Consider the following 14,630-nt stretch of genomic DNA (forward strand, 5'->3'; position numbering starts at 1 on the left):
TTAGTAGGGGCTGGATGGGGTTAATAGGGGCAGGAATGGGTTAGTAGGGGTTGGATGGGGTTAATAGGGGCAGGAATGGGTTAGTAGGGGCAGGAATGGGTTAGTAGGGGCTGGATGGGATTAATAGGGGCAGGAATGGGTTAGTAGGGGTTGGATGGGGTTAATAGGGGCAGGAATGGGTTATTAAGGGTTGGATGGGGTTAATAGGGGCAGTGATGTGTTAGATGGGGTTAATAGGGGCAGGAATGGGTTAGTAGGGGTTGGATGGGGTTAATAGGGGCAGGAATGGGTTAGTAGGGGCTGGATGGGGTTAGTAGGGGCTGGATGGGATTAATAGGGGCAGGAATGGGTTAGTAGGGGTTGGATGGGGTTAATAGGGGCAGGAATGGGTTATTAAGGGTTGGATGGGGTTAATAGGGGCAGTGATGTGTTAGATGGGGTTAATAGGGGCAGGAATGGGTTAGTAGGGGTTGGATGGGGTTAATAGGGGCAGGGATGGGGTTATTAGGGGCAGGAATGGGTTATTAGGGGTTAGCTGTGTTTAATATGGGCAGGAATGGGTTATTAGGGGTTAATAGGGGCAGGAATTGGGTTATTAGGGTCAGGAATGTGTTATTAGGGGCTGGCTGTGTTCAATATGGGCAGGAATTGGTTATTAGGGGTTAAATTGGGTGAATAGGGGCTGGAATGGGTTATTAGGGGCTGGCTGTTTTTAATATGGGCAGGAATGGGTTATTAGGGGCTGGAATGGGTTAATAGGGACTGGGATGGGTTTTTTGGGGTCAATAGGGGCAGGGTGAGTTAATAGGGACAGGAATGGGTTATCTAGAATGTAAGCTTATTGAGCAGGGCCCTCCCTCTCTCTGTTCCTGTACGTCCAGTTGTCTGGTTACAATTACATGTATGTTAGTCCACCCATTGTACAGCGCTACGGAATTTGATGGCAATATAAATAATAAAACAATAATAATAATTAGGGGTTGGATGGGGTTGATAGGGGCAGGAATGGGTTATTAGGGGTTGGATGGGGTTAATAGGGACTGGGATGAGTTATTAAGGGTTGGATGGGGGTTTAAACTCGTTTGAGCAGGGTCCTCTTCAACCTATCATTCTTGTAAGTTTTCTTGTAATTGTCCTATTTATAGTTACTAAATCCCCACCTCTTATAATATTGTAAAGCGCTACGGAATCTGTTGGCGCTATATAAATATCAATAATAATTAGGGGCAGGAATCTGTTATCATGGGCCGGGATCAGTTAATAGGAGTTGGATGGGATTAATAATAATAGGGGCAGGAATGGTTTATTAGCGGCTGATAGGAGGTGGAAAGGGTTATTGAGGGCAGGATTGAGGTTAGTAGGTCCTGGGGATATAAGATCATATCGCTGATTGACCCCACAAGTATCCCATAACACAGGGTTTCCCAATTAATTTTCCCCTTGGAACCCTTTGACATGGTATAGCAAAACTTTGGAACCCCAACAAAAAAATGTGTGCCGTAGCGCAGCGCAAACAATGAGCAGAGTGTGATGTTCTCTTTTGCTGGCAAATTCTTTTTATATCTGGTTTAATTGTTGACAATTGTATTTGCATGTTTGCAGTGGCGTGAAGTCGATTTCGATACTTTGTTTTTGTTGCAGAGTAGAGCGAGAATTGAGTTTCACATAAGAATGTGCTGGCGAATGGCAACAGAACTTTGATTGCCCGCTTGGACAATTCTGGGCATTCTTCGCGTAAATCACCCCAAAAAGTAATAAGAGAAACGTCTTTAAACGTTCGGATTAGTTGACTGTCAGAAGTTATATTGATCGGATTCTCAAAATCCACATCAGAAAAATAGGCTGGCTTGTCTTTTATGAATGGATTTCAAACCCAGTCATTGTTTTTATTAAAAAATGGAACATACTGATTAATAGACGTGATTAAATGGCGAAGACGATCTACAATTTCATTGAGAATTTCATCTTCAAGTTCAATTTCTGATTCTTCAAGAAAATCCTTAAAGGGACACTCCAGGCACCCAGACCACTTCTGCCCATTGGAGTGGTCTGGGTGCCAACTCCCACTACTCTTAACCCTGCAAGTGTAATTATTGCAGTTTTTCATAAACTGCAATAATTACCTTGCAGGGTTAACTCCACCTCTAGTGGCTGTCTACTAGAGCGCCACTAGACAGCCTACTAGACAGCCACTAGAGGGCACTTCCTGGTCCATAGCACAGGAAACCTGTGCTAGAGCGTCGCTGGACGTCCTCACGCTGTGCGAGGACCTCCAGTGTCGCTCAAAACCCCATAGGAAAGCATTGAAATTATTTTTCAGTGCTTTCCTATGGGGAGACGTAATGTGCATGCGCATTAGGTCTTCTCGGCCGGTGGGCGGGATCAGTCTCGCACACCGGCCGACGCAATGGACAGGAGGAGCGTCGCGGAGGAGGAGACAGCGGCGAGGGACATCGTTGCTGCCTCAGGTAAGTGACTGAAGGGGTTTTCACCCCTTCAGTAACCGGGGATTGGGGGGTGGGAGGGAGAGGGTACCTCCAGTGGCAGGAAAACAGATTGTTTTCCTGGCACTGGAGTTTCCCTTTAAGTGTTGGCAAAGAGTTCAAATTATTTTGCTCAACAGATGAGGTCCAAAACTGCAGCTTACGAGACAGTGAAAATATTTTATCTCTTGCATTAAAAATATTAGTGTTTTTTCCTTGGAGTGATAAACATGCTTCATTTAATTTTGTGAATATGTCTGCAAGATATGCTACTTTGGATAACCACAGAGTGTTTGTTAATCGATCAGATAATCCAGATTTATGATCCTGGAAATATGCAAACAACTCGACGCAATTCAAACATTCTAACAAGGGCTTTACCTCGTGATAGCCAACGGACGTCTGAATGCAAAAGCAGAGCAGAGTGGTGACTACCCATAGCTTCACATATTATTTTAAATAGTCGTGACTGTAATGGTCGACTTTTTATAAAATGAATAATCTGGACCGATTCGTCTCGCACAGTTTTAAGTGAGATTGGAATATTTTTAGCTACCAGTGCATGTCTGTGAAGAACACGGTGAGAACTGGGGCAGTTTTTTGCTACGTTTCATGAACCTCTGGATACAGTTAGAGATGTTCTCACAAGTGGGATGAGTTTTCAAAGTTTCACACAGAAGCAAGTCTTCTTCAATCTGTTTGTTAAAATTATATCTAACAAAAACCAACAAAGCTGAAAGTCCTGCAACATCTGTGGACTCGTCTAATTGCAGCGAGTACCCATCACATCGATGCAGTCCAGAAATGAGCTCAGTATGGATGCCATCAGCAAGATCATGATGACTATGGCGCAAAACTGTGTTGTTGGAAAGTGACTCAACTTCTCCCTTAAAATCCATGACATGATTTCTTTGCACATGGTTTTATTAGGGATTCCCCAATTGTGTGCTTCTCCTGCTATGCGGTAACTCGCTCTGTAAGAAGCCTCGGTGGCTTTTTCATTAGCATTTTGACATTTTTTTGCTCAGAAATTGTTTACTCTTTTGATACTCCTTTAGCTTTCGCTTAATAAAGTCAGTGTCTCTATCTTTGTACTCTGCGTGGGTTCTGCTAAAAATGACGACATAATTTAGCAGGTGCTAACGAACAGTTTGGCAATATTTTATTACAAAGTACGCATTGTGAATCCAAGTGACAAGTAGCTATCATCATAATTTCTTTTCTTTGTTTGAGATTGGCTGGCATTGTGTGCTTTTCTTTTCTTTTTTTGACTTGTCACTTGTCTCTGCTATTTGAGGAACAGTAGGTACAAACCATTTCGGGCGTGTTTTCTGGATTTTTAGTTGTATCTTCTTTCTCAGTTTCTATAAGGGCCATACAGCTAGAAGTAGTAATAATTTTTCTCTGAAGGTTCCCTGCTTTAACCAGCTTTCCAAATTCATGGTTACATTTTATTGGTTAAAAAAACCCCAAATAAAAACACTGAAAAATACAGATCTCACAACCTGACGGGAAAGGGTGCGGATTTTGATAACGATCTTAGAAAGAACTGAACTAAAGCGGGATGTTTGAGTTAGACTTGGAGCAAAAACATTTGAACACTTTGAGAAATACAGATAACAGTTTTTTGAAAGACAGTCTTTCAATGTCCCTTACAGAGAATTTCAGTGTCCCTATCTAACAGAGCTTTCTATTTCCCTACCTAACAGAGCTTTCTATTTCCCTACCTAACAGAGCTTTCTATTTCCCTACCTAACAGAGCTTTCTATTTCCCTATCTAACAGAGCTTTCTATGTCCCTACCTAACAGAGCTTTCTATTTCCCTATCTAACAGAGCTTTCTATTTCCCTATCTAACAGAGCTTTCTATTTCCCTATCTAACAGAGCTTTCTATTTCCCTACCTAACAGAGCTTTCTATTTCTCTACCTAACAGAGCTTTCTATTTCCCTACCTAACAGAGCTTTCTATTTCCCTACCTAACAGAGCTTTCTATTTCCCTACCTAACAGAGCTTTCTATTTCCCTACCTAACAGAGCTTTCTATTTCCCTATCTAACAGAGCTTTCTATTTCCCTACCTAACAGAGCTTTCTATTTCCCTACCTAACAGAGCTTTCTATTTCCCTATCTAACAGAGCTTTCTATTTCCCTATCTAACAGAGCTTTCTATTTCCCTACCTAACAGAGCTTTCTATTTCCCTACCTAACAGAGCTTTCTATTTCCCTATCTAACAGAGCTTTCTATTTCCCTACCTAACAGAGCTTTCTATGTCCCTATCTAACAGAGCTTTCTATTTCCCTACCTAACAGAGCTTTCTATTTCCCTACCTAACATAGCTTTCTATGTCCCTACCTAACAGAGCTTTCTATTTCCCTACCTAACATAGCTTTCTATTTCCCTACCTAACAGAGCTTTCTATTTCCCTACCTAACAGAGCTTTCTATTTCCCTACCTAACAGAGCTTTCTATTTCCCTACCTAACAGAGCTTTCTATTTCCCTACCTAACAGAGCTTTCTATTTCCCTATCTAACAGAGCTTTCTATTTCCCTACCTAACAGAGCTTTCTATTTCCCTACCTAACAGAGCTTTCTATTTCCCTACCTAACAGAGCTTTCTATGCCATTAATGTTAGCTTTAACTATCAGCTCCATTCTCTATCACTCCTCTACCACGAGTGATAGAAAATGGCCGACGGAGGGCTGGCTGACTGACTGCTGGGCGGGCTCTGGCGGCAAGGCGGGCTGACGGCAGGGCGGGCTCTCTCACTGATGAGCTAAGTGGCTGACTGACTGCTGGGCGGGCTCTGGCGGCAAGGCGGGCTGACGGCAGGGCGGGCTCTCTCTCACTGATGAGCTAAGTGGCTGGCTGATGGCAGGGCAGACTCTGGCGGCAAGGCGGGCTGACGGCAGGGCGGGCTTAAGATCTCTTTCCCACGATCTCTGCCATTTCCGACCTTCCGGAAACATCATCTTCAATGTGCCAAAATGCTGCGGAAACCCCATTTTGTTTTTGCGGAACCCTAGGGTTCTGCAGAACACCAAAAGGTCCAGGTCTGCACCAGGGGTATATCGCTTGTTCTTTTACCCACTAACTTGGGGCCGCCCATAAATAACAGGGAAAGTCACGATATTGTTCACTGTACCAGCATTTAATGAATGTATTTTTATGGTGGGGTTATTAGCTTGTATCCTATGGCAATAAATAAACATATTACTTCAAGGAGATTAAAAACACGAACATTGTTTAATATTTTTATTTAGTGATTTGTTTCCATTACTGTGACCTATGAGATACAGTAGCTGATTCAGTATACATGCAGGAGCCTAGGGGAGTCTTGGTGCATCAGGATTTAGAAATTCCCAGCATTGAACTCCTGTTGGTTATAACTATACATTTGCTACAAATTCCTATAAAACATAGTGACATTACCATCTGTGCATACCATGTGAGAAGGTGCAGAGAGGAGAGGGGTAGGTACATTGTTAGTGGCCTTAGGCTGGCTGAGGGTGACATACCGTGTGAGAAGGTGCTGCAGGACAGGGGTAGGTACATTGTTGGTGACCTTGGGTTAGCTGAGGGTGACATACCGTGTGAAAAGGTGCTGCAGGACAGGTGTAGGTACATTGTTGGTGGCCTTAGGCTGGCTGAGGGTGACATACCTTGTGAGAAGGTGCTGCAGGGCAGGGGTAGGTACATTGTCGGTGGCCTTGGGCTGGCTGAGGGTGAATTTGCTTTAATGCTGGGCATTCTGCTTGTGATTTAGCCATTTGAGTTCCTGTTCGATTTGTGGTTGTTTATTCATAATACACAGCGGCCATATTTTCCACTTTGGACAGGGGGTCCTGGAATTTGGGGAGACCGTGCAGAATCATTACATACAAGGGAAATTGTGGGCTGACAATTGGCTTGCAAATTTTACACCAATATATTAAACATAAAAAGAGAATCTCTAAGGCCTGTTTTGGCCTCAGGCATCAAGTCACGGTTTGGTAGATTAACCCGTAGAGTGGGAGCCGCTCCATTAAGATAAGCATGTGTTTCTTTAGTGTTCTATTTGTATAAAAAGATAAGCGATGGACGGCGTTACAAGTCGTAGACAAGCGATTCCTTCCTATAAATGTCCACAATGGCCGCCCCTGGAAAGAAAAGAGAGAATAAATGTGTGGATAGTCAATTCATGAGCATTATAATGAACATAGTGTGAGGAGAGATTAATTTTACTTCGTTGTTTTAGTAACTCCCAGAATCCCACGCTCCCTCAGCCTTAATCCAAATCACTCCCAGAATCCCACGCTCCCTCAGCCTTAATCCAAATCACTCCCAGAATCCCACGCTCCCTCAGCCTTAATCCAAATCACTCCCAGAATCCCACGCTCCCTCAGCCTTAATCCAAATCACTCCAAGAATCCCACACTCCCTCAGCCTTAATCCAAATAACTCCAAGAATCCCACGCTCCCTCAGCCTTAATTCTAATCACTCCAAGAATCCCACGCTCCCTCAGCCTTAATCCAAATCACTCCAAGAATCCCACGCTCCCTCAGCCTTAATCCGAATCACTCCCAGAATCCCACGCTCCCTCAGCCTTGATCCAAATCACTCCAAGAATCCCACGCTCCCTCAGCCTTAATCCAAATCACTCCCAGAATCCCACGCTCCCTCAGCCTTAATCCAAATCACTCCAAGAATCCCACGCTCTCTCAGCCTTAATCCGAATCACTCCCAGAATCCCACGCTCCCTCAGCCTTGATCCAAATAACTCCAAGAATCCCACGCTCCCTCAGTTTTGATCCAAATCAGTCCCAGAATCCCACGCTCCCTCAGCCTTTATCCAAATCACTCCCAGAATCCCACGCTCCCTCAGCCTTGATCCAAATCACTCCAAGAATCCCACGCTCCCTCAGCCTTAATCCAAATCACTCCCAGAATCCCACGCTCCCTCAGTCTTAATCCAAATCACTCCAAGAATCCCACGCTCCCTCAGCCTTAATCCAAATCACTCCAAGAATCCCACGCTCTCTCAGCCTTAATCCGAATCACTCCCAGAATCCCACGCTCCCTCAGCCTTGATCCAAATAACTCCAAGAATCCCACGCTCCCTCAGTTTTTGATCCAAATCACTCCAAGAATCCCACGCTCCCTCAGCCTTAATCCAAATCACTCCAAGAATCCCACACTCCCTCAGCCTTGATCCAAATCACTCCAAGAATCCCACGCTCCCTCAGTCTTAATCCAAATCACTCCAAGAATCCCACACTCCCTCAGCCTTAATCCAAATCACTCCAAGAATCCCACGCTCCCTCAGTTTTAATCCAAATAACTCCAAGAATCCCACGCTCCCTCAGCCTTAATCCAAATCACTCCCAGAATCCCACGCTCCCTCAGCCTTAATCCAAATCACTCCCAGAATCCCACGCTCCCTCAGCCTTGATCCAAATCACTCCCAGAATCCCACGCTCCCTCAGCCTTGATCCAAATAACTCCAAGAATCCCACGCTCCCTCAGCCTTGATCCAAATCACTCCCAGAATCCCACGCTCCCTCAGTCTTAATCCAAATCACTCCAAGAATCCCACGCTCCCTCAGCCTTAATCCAAATCACTCCAAGAATCCCACGCTCCCTCAGTCTTAATCCAAATCACTCCAAGAATCCCACGCTCCCTCAGCCTTAATCCAAATCACTCCCAGAATCCCACGCTCCCTCAGCCTTGATCCAAATCACTCCAAGAATCCCACGCTCCCTCAGCCTTAATCCAAATCACTCCAAGAATCCCACGCTCCCTCAGTCTTAATCCAAATCACTCCAAGAATCCCACGCTCCCTCAGTCTTGATCCAAATCACTCCAAGAATCCCACGCTCCCTCAGCCTTAATCCAAATCACTCCAAGAATCCCACGCTCCCTCAGTCTTAATCCAAATCACTCCAAGAATCCCACGCTCCCTCAGCCTTGATCCAAATCACTCCAAGAATCCCACGCTCCCTCAGTCTTAATCCAAATCACTCCCAGAATCCCACGCTCCCTCAGTCTTAATCCAAATCACTCCAAGAATCCCACGCTCCCTCAGTCTTAATCCAAATCACTCCCAGAATCCCACGCTCCCTCAGCCTTAATCCAAATCACTCCCAGAATCCCACGCTCCCTCAGCCTTAATCCAAATCACTCCAAGAATCCCACCCTCCCTCAGTCTTAATCCAAATCACTCCAAGAATCCCACGCTCCCTCAGTCTTAATCCAAATCACTCCAAGAATCCCACGCTTCCTCAGCCTTGATCCAAATCACTCCAAGAATCCCACGCTCCCTCAGCCTTAATCCAAATCACTCCAAGAATCCCACGCTCCCTCAGCCTTAATCTAAATCACTCCAAGAATCCCACGCTCCCTCAGCCTTAATCCAAATCACTCCAAGAATCCCACGCTCCCTCAGCCTTAATCCAAATCACTCCAAGAATCCCACGCTCCCTCAGCCTTAATCCAAATCACTCCAAGAATCCCACGCTCCCTCAGCCTTAATCCAAATCACTCCCAGAATCCCACTGTAGCGGTACTTACCCTCTCCAGGGGCCGGCCGGGGTCCTCTCTTCTCGCCGCGCGCGGTCCTGCTCCTGCACGAGCCGCGCGCGGCTCAGCCTACGATATGATCAGTCAGGCGGGCAGTGACCGCGAGAAGCGGTCACGTGTCCCGCCCGACACTAAGAGCGCGCCGCGCGTCTCGGGCGCGCTCTTAAAGGGACAGTGGGAGACTAAATTAGAATCAGTCTCCCATTGGCCCCTGTCAGGCCACATTCCCCATACACTCACGTTTTGGGGGCGTGGATATGACAGGGGCCAATCAAAGTGAACCTTAGGGTATTTATACTCACCTGTTTCCCTTGCTCCTTGCCCTATCGTGGTTTCTGTCCAGTTTCCCTTTAGTGCTTGTATCGTTCAGTTGGTTTTTTGGTGCTTGACCTTGGCTTTGTTCCTGACTCCGCTCTCTCTTTATCCTTGCTTGCTTATCCGCTGTTTTGTCCTCTGTGTACCAGTCCTCGGCTTGTTCTACGTTACGCTGTCTCTCTGTTCCCTTGACCTCGGCTTGTTCTAGACTCTGTCTTGCTTATTCTCGTCAAGTCCGGCCATTCTAAGGTCCGGTAAGACGACCCCTGATTTCTTGTCTCCTGACTATCTGTACTATTCCTGCGTGTTGGGGTATATTACCGTGACACCCACGCTCCCTCAGCCTTAATCCAAATCACTCCCAGAATCCCACGCTCCCTCAGCCTTAATCCAAATCACTCCAAGAATCCCACGCTCCCTCAGTCTTAATCCAAATCACTCCAAGAATCCCACGCTCCCTCAGTCTTAATCCAAATCACTCCCAGAATCCCACGCTCCCTCAGCCTTAATCCAAATCACTCCCAGAATCCCACGCTCCCTCAGCCTTAATCCAAATCACTCCAAGAATCCCACCCTCCCTCAGTCTTAATCCAAATCACTCCAAGAATCCCACGCTCCCTCAGTCTTAATCCAAATCACTCCCAGAATCCCACGCTTCCTCAGTCTTAATCCAAATCACTCCAAGAATCCCACGCTTCCTCAGCCTTAATCCAAATCACTCCAAGAATCCCACGCTCCCTCAGTCTTGATCCAAATCACTCCAAGAATCCCACGCTCCCTCAGCCTTAATCCAAATCACTCCAAGAATCCCACGCTCCCTCAGTCTTAATCCAAATCACTCCAAGAATCCCACGCTCCCTCAGCCTTGATCCAAATCACTCCAAGAATCCCACGCTCCCTCAGTCTTAATCCAAATCACTCTCAGAATCCCACGCTCCCTCAGTCTTAATCCAAATCACTCCAAGTATCCCACGCTCCCTCAGTCTTAATCCAAATCACTCCCAGAATCCCACGCTCCCTCAGCCTTAATCCAAATCACTCCCAGAATCCCACGCTCCCTCAGCCTTAATCCAAATCACTCCAAGAATCCCACCCTCCCTCAGTCTTAATCCAAATCACTCCAAGAATCCCACGCTCCCTCAGTCTTAATCCAAATCACTCCAAGAATCCCACGCTTCCTCAGCCTTGATCCAAATCACTCCAAGAATCCCACGCTCCCTCAGCCTTAATCCAAATCACTCCAAGAATCCCACGCTCCCTCAGCCTTAATCTAAATCACTCCAAGAATCCCACGCTCCCTCAGCCTTAATCCAAATCACTCCAAGAATCCCACGCTCCCTCAGCCTTAATCCAAATCACTCCAAGAATCCCACGCTCCCTCAGCCTTAATCCAAATCACTCCCAGAATCCCACGCTCCCTCAGCCTTAATCCAAATCACTCCCAGAATCCCACGCTCCCTCAGGCTTAATCCAAATCACTCCAAGAATCCCACGCTCCCTCAGTCTTAATCCAAATCACTCCAAGAATCCCACGCTCCCTCAGTCTTAATCCAAATAACTCCAAGAATCCCACGCTCCCTCAGTCTTAATCCAAATCACTCCAAGAATCCCACGCTCCCTCAGCCTTAATCCAAATCACTCCAAGAATCCCACGCTCCCTCAGTCTTAATCCAAATCACTCCCAGAATCCCACGCTCCCTCAGTCTTAATCCAAATAACTCCAAGAATCCCACGCTCCCTCAGCCTTGATCCAACTCAATCCAAGAATCCCACGCTCCCTCAGTCTTAATCCAAATCACTCCCAGAATCCCACGCTCCCTCAGCCTTAATCCAAATCACTCCCAGAATCCCACGCTCCCTCAGTCTTAATCCAAATCACTTCCAGAATCCCACGCTCCCTCAGTCTTGATCCAAATCACTCCAAGAATCCCACGCTCCCTCAGCCTTAATCCAAATCAATCCAAGAATCCCACGCTCCCTCAGCCTTAATCCAAATCACTCCAAGAATCCCACGCTCCCTCAGCCTTGATCCAAATCACTCCAAGAATCCCACGCTCCCTCAGCCTTAATCCAAATCACTCCAAGAATCCCACGCTCCCTCAGCCTTGATCCAAATCACTCCAAGAATCCCACGCTCCCTCAGCCTTGATCCAAATCACTCCAAGAATCCCACGCTCCCTCAGCCTTAATCCAAATCACTCCAAGAATCCCACGCTCCCTCAGTCTTAATCCAAATCACTCCAAGAATCCCACGCTCCCTCAGCCTTAATCCAAATCACTCCAAGAATCCCACGCTCCCTCAGTCTTAATCCAAATCACTCCAAGAATCCCACGCTCCCTCAGTCTTAATCCAAATCACTCCAAGAATACCACACTCCCTCAGTCTTAATCCAAATCACTCCAAGAATCCCACGCTCCCTCAGCCTTAATCCAAATCACTCCAAGAATCCCACGCTCCCTCAGCCTTGATCCAAATCACTCCAAGAATCCCACGCTCCCTCAGCCTTAATCCAAATCACTACCAGAATCCCACGCTCCCTCAGTCTTAATCCAAATCACTCCAAGAATCCCACGCTCCCTCAGTCTTGATCCAAATCACTCCAAGAATCCCACGCTCCTTCAGTCTTAATCCAAATAACTCCAAGAATCCCACGCTCCCTCAGTCTTGATCCAAATCACTCCCAGAATCCCACGCTCCCTCAGCCTTGATCCAAATCACTCCCAGAATCCCACGCTCCCTCAGTCTTGATCCAAATCACTCCAAGAATCCCACGCTCCCTCAGCCTTGATCCAAATCACTCCCAGAATCCCACGCTCCCTCAGTCTTGATCCAAATCACTCCCAGAATCCCACGTTCCCTCAGTCTTGATCCAAATCACTCCCAGAATCCCACGTTCCCTCAGTCTTGATCCAAATCACTCCCAGAATCCCACGTTCCCTCAGTCTTGATCCAAATCACTCCAAGAATCCCACGTTCCCTTAGTCTTGATTTGATCCAAACCACTCGCAGAATCGCACACCGCCTCAGCCATGATCTTACATCACATCTTTGTCCATTCAAACTCCCAGAATCCCACACTTGTGTATATTGGCCAACTCTAGTGATCGAGGATCGGATGCCCTGCGGCTTTGCCTTTCATTTGCTTTTTTCAACCTGGGACTTGATCATAAGTAAACATAGTCCCTGCTTCGTCTTATGATATGTTTTGGATTTAGTGAGATTCTAACACATTCAACATGAGTATTTCATACAGAACATTCGGAAATAGTGAAAAGTCGTATCGCCATGACAGAGGCGTATTTACATTGAACGTCTCGGCTGCTCAGTGAGATCCAGGGCTTTTATTACAGAAGGTACACGTGGGACATGGCTCCAGGTTTTCTAAAATATTCTTATGGAGATTTTACTTCCTCTGGTGATTTGTTAGAGCGTTTATTCTGACAGTTTAATTATAACCTAGAATATGCCGAGCGCAAACAGAACATCCCAGAGAAACTACATCCCAGTTTTACAATATGTTTCTACAAGTCACGTATTGCGTATTTACACAATTATTATTTAATTTTCATTTTTTTTTTATTTCACTGCTAAAAGCAAGTAGATTGAAATCCACTCATCTGCCTTTAACAGAATAAGTTGGATAAGTGACAGAATTCCTACATCTGGCCGGACACTGAACGGTTTTGAAGCTAATTTTCACATTTGAGACTCATTTCTTTCCTGATTTCAGTAAATTCAAACACAATTTAGAATGTTTCAGTTTGAATGAATATTTGCAACTTACTATGTGTCCTTATAGGTTCGTTTGCTACGTGGGAATTGAAAAAAGTTTTAAATCACAATGAAAACTGATGAATTTGAAACATTATCCAACTCCGCTATTTCACAACCTGTGGCCGACATATTCCAATCTACTGGTCAATTCTCCATTAGTTGTTGGTTACTGAATTATTTGATGCAGTAATCTAATTTGTCCACTAGATGTCACTATTGGTTAATGCATAGCGTGTGATAGTCACTAGTGAGGTCTGTGCAGTCGTGGTGGTGGCGCAGAGGGGGGGAGGGGATATTGGTAAAGTAGGCATTGATTTATAATTGATAAATAAGAACTGCTGGGTTGCTTGACGTGACAGTCTGACGTCTTTCATTGTGCTGTTTAAGTACCAGTCTTTAGTACAGTTTATGATTTATCATTTAATTGCTTATTATTTCGGACTCAAGATAAATGGAACTAAAGGCAGTTTGTTCCCAAATATTTGCAGCTATGTCTCCGCGTTCTTGGGACCCCCCACGTGTGTTCATTTTATCCCGTTTTATGGAAATATTCCCATTGTACAGCGCAACGGAATATGATGGCGCTATATAAATAATACAATAATAATAATTGTTATCTCCCATTAATGCAGGTAGTATGGCTCCCCCTACAGGACGTGTGTGTCTCTGACAATGAAAATAATGTATCACTACAGCCAGCACTGAAATGTGTGGGGATTGTGTACCAAGCAAATACATTGCTACAGGCTCATTCTCTGATCAGGAAGTCTGGACAAAGAGCAGGGTAACTGATATTTTCTAAACTCTCCGAGGGATTTGTGCGTTACCACAACAAGAGGACATAGTCTTACATTAGAGGGACAAAGGTTTAAAAATAATATCAGGAAGTATTACTTTACTGAGAGGGTAGTGGATGCATGGAATAGCCTTCCAGCTGAAGTGGTAGAGGTTAACACAGTAAAGGAGTTTAAGCATGCGTGGGATAGGCATAAAGCTATCCTAACTATAAGATAAGGCCAGGGACTAATGAGAGTATTTAGAATATTGGGCAGACTAGATGGGCCGAATGGTTCTTATCTGCCATCACATTCTGTGTTTCTATGTTTCTATGGTTCATGTTAAGAGTTGGCTTTTGTTCCCATTATTTTGTTTACTCCCATTTTTCCTCAACCGAGATTCCTGTGTGATTGAGCTGTGATGTTGCTCTCCATTGATCGACTTCTCAATGAGGAACAGCCAGCGTTCACACAGCCAGGGCAAGTAAAGGCCAGCATATTCGAGCCTAGTGCGCACACAGCCAGGGCATTTAAAGGCCAGCGTACACACACAGCCAGGGCATTTAAAGGCCAGCGTACACACACAGCCAGGGCATTTAAAGGCCAGCGTACACACACAGCCAGGGCATTTAAAGGCCAGCGTACACACATCCAGCCAGGGCATTTAAAGGCCAGCGTACACACATCCAGCCATGGCATTTAAAGGCCAGCGTACACACATCC

At 45.6% G+C, this 14,630-nt stretch overlaps 1 protein-coding gene across 2 annotated transcripts in view; it reads right to left on the reverse strand.

Annotated features, from left to right (window-relative positions):
- Window positions 1-5,766: 5,766 nt before the first annotated feature.
- Window positions 5,767-14,630, reverse strand: part of LOC134609247 (uncharacterized) — a 51,496-nt gene continuing 42,632 nt past the window's right edge. For both annotated transcript variants that reach the window (XM_063452883.1, XM_063452882.1), the window contains exon 10: window positions 5,767-6,620. The gene's annotated coding sequence lies outside the window, so the exon portion shown is untranslated. The remainder of the gene's footprint in view (window positions 6,621-14,630) is intronic.

This window comes from Pelobates fuscus, chromosome 4 (assembly GCF_036172605.1).
Source record: "Pelobates fuscus isolate aPelFus1 chromosome 4, aPelFus1.pri, whole genome shotgun sequence".
In the NCBI taxonomy this organism is placed as follows: Eukaryota; Metazoa; Chordata; class Amphibia; order Anura; family Pelobatidae; genus Pelobates; species Pelobates fuscus.